General features: G+C 34.8%; 1 long non-coding RNA gene across 1 annotated transcript; it reads right to left on the bottom strand.

The window, feature by feature from the left end:
- Positions 1 to 4,000: 4,000 nt before the first annotated feature.
- LOC129265744 (uncharacterized) lies at positions 4,001 to 6,926 on the bottom strand. Its single transcript, XR_010296868.1, has 3 exons — positions 6,543 to 6,926; positions 5,333 to 5,459; positions 4,001 to 4,823 (listed from the first exon to the last, which is right to left on the bottom strand). It is a non-coding gene; the product is annotated as an uncharacterized LOC129265744 (long non-coding RNA).
- Between the last annotated feature and the right edge of the window lie 743 nt (positions 6,927 to 7,669).

Raw genomic sequence — 7,669 nt, 5'->3', positions numbered from 1 at the left:
GCATTATTTGATTGTTAAATGCTAACTGCACGCAGTCTTTAACAGGTATCTTTTCCATCAGTTCATTTCTGCTCGCGCTTTGCGTTCGTAGTAATTATTAAGTTGCATACACATTTTTTTCAGGATGACAAACATTGCCCAGAATGTTCAAATTTTAGGAAAAATACATAAAATTTCCAAAATATTAGCTCACGCTTCGCGCTCGCATCATACAAATAAGGATTATGATATTATATATGAATTTATAAGAATAAAGCTAAGAAGTGACTAATGAGGACTACCCCTTCAAAGAAACAAACACAAAATCATCTTCGAGCTGCTGATCGGGGAAAATATGGCTGAAACAAATTTCCGCCCCCCCCCCCCTATTGGCGAAGGCTGGATCCGCCCCCGTGTCCCCCCTACCTTTTGGGAGAGATTTCCACCCCTGATGTCTAGATAAAATGCAACAGATTCTTGTCAACGTTAACATATTTTGTACTAGAATTTAGCAATAATAAGGCCTTCCGGTGTCTGAGTGATTAAATGATTTAGTTCAATTATAATTGAAATCCAATGATAAATCTCTAAGTCAATAAAAACATATCACACTCTTCTCAATCATGAAAATAAGAAATAAATCACTCACCTGAAGTAAAGCCACCATGAAGGAATAGTGGAATAGCGCCATCTCGCGTCTTGCTGACACCAGAATAGCGTTGGTTTCTCGTTTCTTTCAAAGATTTTTTTTCTCTATTTGTTTTTCCTTCGCCCTTTCTGTATTTTTGCTGGTTTATTTATTTGGTATGCTCTAGCTTTCTTTTCTATTTTGTTTCGGTTTCCTCACTCTGTTTTTCCCCCTTTTAAAATTTTTCTCTTATTCAATCTATCAATCTATCTCCCTTTCCTTCCATTATTCATAATAAGCATTTGATTTTGATGAATCACTAATTATTTAAGACAAAAAAATAGAATACAAACAAAAACAGAGCAGGGAAACCCAAACAAAAAAGCAATAAACAAAAGCAAAGAAAGTTAGAGCATATAAAATAAATAAACCAGCAAAAATAAAGAAAGAAATAAAAGCAAATAAGAATTGAAAAAAAAAACTTTTGAAAAATACGGAAAACGATGCTACAAACTGGTGTCAGCAAGACGCAAGATGGCGCTATTCCACTATTCTTCCAGGGGGGTGAAACTCCGCTTCTGCATCCGGTCAGAATTGAAGAAAATTTTGGAGGGTCAAAAGTGCACACTGCTCCCATTTTTCGTATACAAGCCTATGGACACCGCCACTGTTTTGGTACACCAGCGAAATGAAGGCGTGGTCACGGAACGTCCTTCGCGCATAGCGTAAAAATATGTAAATTAGTATTTTGTCACTAATTAGCATAATGCGCGACCTGATTAATATCGTTGGTGTCTGTCAGTGATTACATCATTACGATTATTACTGCATCTTTGCTTTGTTTTAGCTGCAAATGGCCAGGATCTTTGCTAAAAAATATTACAGAGGAGTTCCCAAAGAAAATGTTGCCCTATACGATGACATCTCTTTAGGTTTCTGGAGCCATTTTTCTTTTTATTGCAGAAAACGAAATGAACCTTTTTTCATAATATAAACAAAGATAATAACAAATCAAATTCTTTTCCATAATTGTAGTCTCCAATATAAGTCCTAGTATGAATAGTAGTCCTCGGAGCACTTAATTTTAAATGGCGACTTCTATGTCAAACATCAATAATCATGACCTAGGTATATACCATATTTTAGGGGGGAGTGGGTTCTCAAAATTAAATAGGCAAGAGAGCAAACCGATCATAGGCTATTTCTTTTTTATTTTCAACTGAAAATGAATCTGGTGTAATTTTCATATGGAAAGAAAAAAATACATTCTATATGTAGGTTTAAAAAATTTGGAGAAATAATTAGCCCCCCCCCCCCCCGTTATGAACAGTAAGGTCTTATAATTGCTTCTTTCAAAACAAACTGAACTTTCACCCCCCCCCCCCCATCTCTCTCTCTTTCTGTGTGTGTCTCTCTCTCTCAGAAACTGACATAACTATATGCATACAAGCAAATAATTATCCTGTCATTTTACTTTCTTTCCCACTCTTATCCTTATTTTTCTTGAATAATATCTTAATTGACTGCTGTTTGATCTCATGTAACAGTGGCAGCATCACATTTCAGTACAGTGCAACATCTTGTGCCATTTGTGCATAACAGCTCAGAAGCAATATATCATCACACTTAATTGATAAATGAAAATTACCAAGATCAAAAAATTCAATCAAAGTTAACATGTTTATTAAGGAATCCATTTTCTAAAACATTGACATTTACATAAAAATAATAATTAGCGTCTACCAAGCATTAAATTGTATTTTAAAAAATGAAGGCAATGCATAGCTAAAAATGGCTGTTACTGGGTAGGGGTAGTATGGGGTGGGTATATAAATGTACAAAAATAGGATTAAGTACATTTTTCTACATTGTACAATGTTTGTTAAAATTTCATTCAAAGGATCTCGATGAGCCTATAGTTAATATTCCATAAAAGAGCATAAAAATCTTTGATATTCGTTTATTTTTTCCACAAAAGTTTGTCACTCAAAAAAATGGGTAAATTCCTTTCAAATTTGCTGACAAGAAATAGTCTACTGATGTGAGAGCACTCCTCATAAGGGGGGGGGGGGGGGGGGACACAATGCCAAAATCTACCTAAAGAGTGCCTTCCCCAATCAATACATTAGCGAATCATTAACAAAATTTGATTTGTCTACAGTCACTGTGGTTAGAATTCAATCTATTTTTGAAATATAGTCTATTTATATATTATTGCAGTGGTAACCCATTTCACATTTTTTAAAATGAAGATAACAATAAATGCAACTTAATAACCCTACATAATTTATGAAGACTTGCAGTGGCGTACCGTGGGTCACGGAATTGGGGGGCACCAGCAAAAATTTTGAGTACCTTAGTGAGCGCGCGAAGCGCGCTCAGTTGCCAGGTATATTGACCTAACTGATAGAGACATTTTTAAAGACAGTGCCATTAAACAGATATGTATCTCACTGGTCAAATAATGATATTCAGACCTAAAAAGGGACATTCTAATCAATTTTTTAATCATGATACGCATCTGTCTCGCTAAACAATGCGAGCGCAAAGCGCGAGCTGAAATTTTTGTATATATTGAGCCCAAACAGGGAGATTTTAAGGACTATATTTTAGGAATCCATTAAGAGTATACATATTTCACCATATATAGTCATCTAATGCGAGTGCCAAGCGCTTGCTGATTTTGTTAGAATTACATCTAAACACATGAGGCACTTGCAGTCATTTTAATCAAGATTATTAACATACGCATCTCACTAATTAGATATTGCGTGCGCAAAGTGCGAGCTGAAAATTTAGGAAATTCAGACCTGAAGAGAGGCATTTTAAGGCTTGTTTGTAGAAATTCATGAAGATCATACGTATTTCACTAACCAAATGATGCGAGCGCGAAGCGCGAGCTGAAAATGTTTGATATTCAGATCAGAAAAGGGGACATTTTAAGAACTGAAGCCAAGACATATCTCACCAATCCACTAATGCGAACGTAAGCACGGACAGGAAATATTTTATATTAAGACCTTAAAATGGGGCAATCACTTTAAGTAGTCATGAAAAAGAAGCATACTATTTTACATAAAACAATAACTCGAAGTGCGATGAAATATATTTGGTACATATTGACTTGAAAACGGGAGGTTTTAGTACAAAAGGATTATATATCTTGTTAAACAGACAGTGCGCGCACCAGAAACAATGAAGACATAGGCCATGAGCAAATTATGTTTCATAAAGTTATGAAAAAATGTTTCTTATGTAATATAACATAACATAATTATAATATAATATAACATTATAATGAACAATAATTTCTTCTTTCCCACTACGTTTCTCTACCTCTCCTTTTCCTCAGTTTTTTTTTGTCAGCTGATTGGGGGGGGGGGGGGGGCACGTGTCCCCCATAGTTACCCCACTGAAGACTTGTAATCATGGTAACTTTGCCCCCAGCCTGTTTTAGGTAACATAAAAACCTTAATTTCTTGCTCAGCCCTTTTACCATGATAATGACAAGACTGCAATAGTAATAACTTGTTTATGAAATAAGGTCCAGGAGTGATACTAACATTATTTCTTAATCTTCTGATCACCTTTATTATCATTAAGCTATGCATGATTTTTATTTCAAAATACAATATTTTTTGTCTTACAACCCTAAGTATGTCACTAAAAGAAGACCTATTCTAATATTGAATAGGCCTTTAAACTGGAAAATAATATTTATTTTCGTAAAAACTACTAAGAACTAGTAGAAGTATAAAATATCAATAAAAGGTGATACATTTGCCCGTTGGAAAAATATTTCTTCCTTGTATTTTGTGTGAAATTTTGTACCAAAACTTGTATACTTCAATGTCATTGCCCGGTGATGCAGGGGCCGCGGAAGCGGGGGGAGGCGGGCTTCAGCCCCGACTTTTTTCCAAAACCATGTACAAAAACGTAAAAATTACGTACGATTGTGATTTTTTGCATGGTCAGCCCCCACTTTGAAAACCGTTCCAAGGCCCCTGTGATGAACCTGAACTTGTACCGCACTCTTTTCTACAGATGTGTAGTTCAAGTAACATTCAATGCTTTATTAATATATTTATTTCAAATTAATTCATTTTTAATGTGTTATTGCAATAAAGTAACTACTTTTTATTAACTTGGCCTTCATATCTCTTCTTGGCACTTATGTTGTGATACCAGTACTTGAACAGCTTGGGAAGTGGGAAACCTGCATGGTAAAAGAGAGAAAAGAACAAAATAAGCTGTAAATTATTCTTACTCATCTAGTCCAGTTTATTATTAAAAAAATGTAAACTCTATTTTATACTCTTCAGTGATAAAACAATCCAGATAAATTCATATAGCAATATAACTATCTACAGTATGTTTTGAAAATAAAGAGTGCAAATTAATTCAAATATTTATCAGAATTTTTTGATAACTGTTAATATCTTGGTTTTTTATGCAAATGCATGTACATGTATAGACAGGAGATATGGATAATTAGTATGCAGTGTTAAAAATGGAAATACTGGTAAACCTGAATTCAAACAAATATTAACTCACAATGGAACTTTAACATTACATGATATCGCATCATGTTTCAGCACAATTGGCTATAGCCCACCCCCTCCCAAAAAAAGGGGGAATATTTTTTTTTTTTTTTTTTTTTTTTTTGGGGGGGGGGGGGTGATGAGCTTAGATACAGCCTGTATATTATCAAAACAGTAAGCATACCTTGCAATTTTTCCATTCAGATATCCTGTTCCTCATTAGATTGTAACTAACACTTGCCGATCGGCATGGTTCTCAATTTTGTACTTCTGACTAGGTGTGAACTGCTAAGAACTTGGTCCCATTGGATCTGCAATTGACAATTTAAATTTGAGAGTTTTAGAGATAAATAAATTACTCTTCTTAAACAATATTTTTGAAATTTCTAGCTGCCCATATCCCAGGTCTATGTATGAATATTCCAAACTAGAACAAAAAAGTTATCTGGACCCGAAACTTCAATCTCTATCACATAGAGGCATAGGCCTACCTCACTCTGATTATAAAAGTAAAATGATTCCAACCACATATTTCTACAGCTGTATATAGCTGAATCTGGTCTATGCTGGGCCTGTATAACTTAAGAATCACATCACATTTGAATGAAGTAAACACTAAGAACGTTTTCAAATTACCACCCCAGGTCAGGCCCAGGGTATCCTGTTCAAAAAGACTCGATTTAGGTCAAGGGTAGGCTACGCCATTTCATTCAAATCTAAGTAAGACTAAGTAACACTTAACACTAATAACAGACACTAATGCCAAGTCAATCGTATTTCAACACTGATTATTCTGAAGTAAAACGTTCCTGAATAAAAGAAAATGCTGAGAATACTTATTCATATGAAGATGAAATAGCGGGGACGGACTAGGCCTAAACTTCAACTTTCAAGCTTGAAGTTTGGGCCTAGTCCGTCCCCGCTATTTTCATACCCCATGACTACATCGACAATCTCGCTAGCCGGCTAGCACCGGCGATATCAAAGGCCGGATCCCGCTCTGACCATATCCCTACATTGACCTAAATTTGAATTGGCCTAAAATCGACAGTTTGTCGTTACTAAAAAACAGGAGGTCGGAAACAAGTCCACATCTACCCCTGATAATTGTCTAATCACAATAAAACTGAAATACAGGACTTTGGACCTACATGAAGCATTCCGATGAATGTCTAGATCTACGACAAACTATAGACCCATAGTCCTAGATATAGTATTTTTGAGAAACTCAATGATCACAATTATTTGGAAGTCAGGCAAAAGAAATATTGAAATTGAGGTTTACATAGTATTACGTACCGGTACCGTACGGTAATACAGGATGAGCCCCGAACCCCGGCAAACATATTACAATTTGCAAGTGAGATCAAAACATGAAAATGAGCGTAACTTACTTTTATTCCTATGGAATGTCATTACAATAGTATTGATGTTCCCTCCAAGATTTTCTGCTCCAATGAAGTTCACTCAGATACCATGATTTCGAACATCAATTCTATAAACAGATAATTAGTCTAGCTATTTCGTTTCAGAAACTTGAAATTCGCAGAGTCCAAAAGAACGACACTTCGCACAGATATCGTAGGGAATTGTGGGACGGAAAAAATGTTTAATGCATGAGTACATGAATAAAACATTAGCGTTTTATCCAATCATACAAGTGCATTATGCGTATTTTGACGTCATTCTCATGAATAAAACATTGACCCTCCAAAATCAACCTTCAAATTGTCCGCCGGCAGCCATGTTGGCTATGTACAAAACCTATGGGAAATAAAAACGCGCAGAAAGAGTTCCCTCTCTAGCTCCCTTCGGGATCGGAGCTTACGTATACGTAAGATCGTATCTCTGTGTATTCTTCATGGTGGCTTTACTTCAGGTGAGTGATTTCTTTCTTATTTTCATGATTGAGAAGAGTGTGATATGTTCTTGATGACTTTGAGTTTTATGATTGGATTAGGCTTGTAAATTGAACTAAATCATTTAATCACCCAGACACCGAAAGGCCCTTTATATTTCTAAATTGTAGTCTAAAATATGTTCATGTTGACAAGAATCTGTGACATTTTATTTAGTCATTGTCATATCAAAGATGAGGTCGTATGTGCATCCCGAGCAAGAAAGGAAGCATGAAATAAAGAACTGAATAGAGAAAATAAGATGGATAGATCGATAAAAAGAGAGAAAGAAAGGAAAAGGGAAGAAAGTAATAGAAAATTGATAAACTATTAATTAAAAATTAAAATGTTTTAAAGAATATTAGATGAATGCGAACAAAATGTTTATTTTTATTGAAAATCAATATAACTTAATGAGTAAATATTCAACTGATAATCAGTATCTCAAGTTATTCATGAAAATCAATTACTATGAAAAATGGAAGGAAAGTGAGATATATAAATAGATAGACGGTTAGATGGATAGGTAGATAGAATGATAGATAGATAGATAGATAGATAGATAGATAGATAGATAGAAAGATAGATAGGTAGAATGAGAGAAATTTAAAAATAGAAAACAG

Source organism: Lytechinus pictus, unplaced genomic scaffold (genome assembly GCF_037042905.1).
Source record: "Lytechinus pictus isolate F3 Inbred unplaced genomic scaffold, Lp3.0 scaffold_26, whole genome shotgun sequence".
Taxonomy (NCBI): domain Eukaryota; kingdom Metazoa; phylum Echinodermata; class Echinoidea; order Temnopleuroida; family Toxopneustidae; genus Lytechinus; species Lytechinus pictus.
Note: the sequence above shows the minus strand (reverse complement) of the source record. Positions and strands in the feature narration are given on the sequence as shown.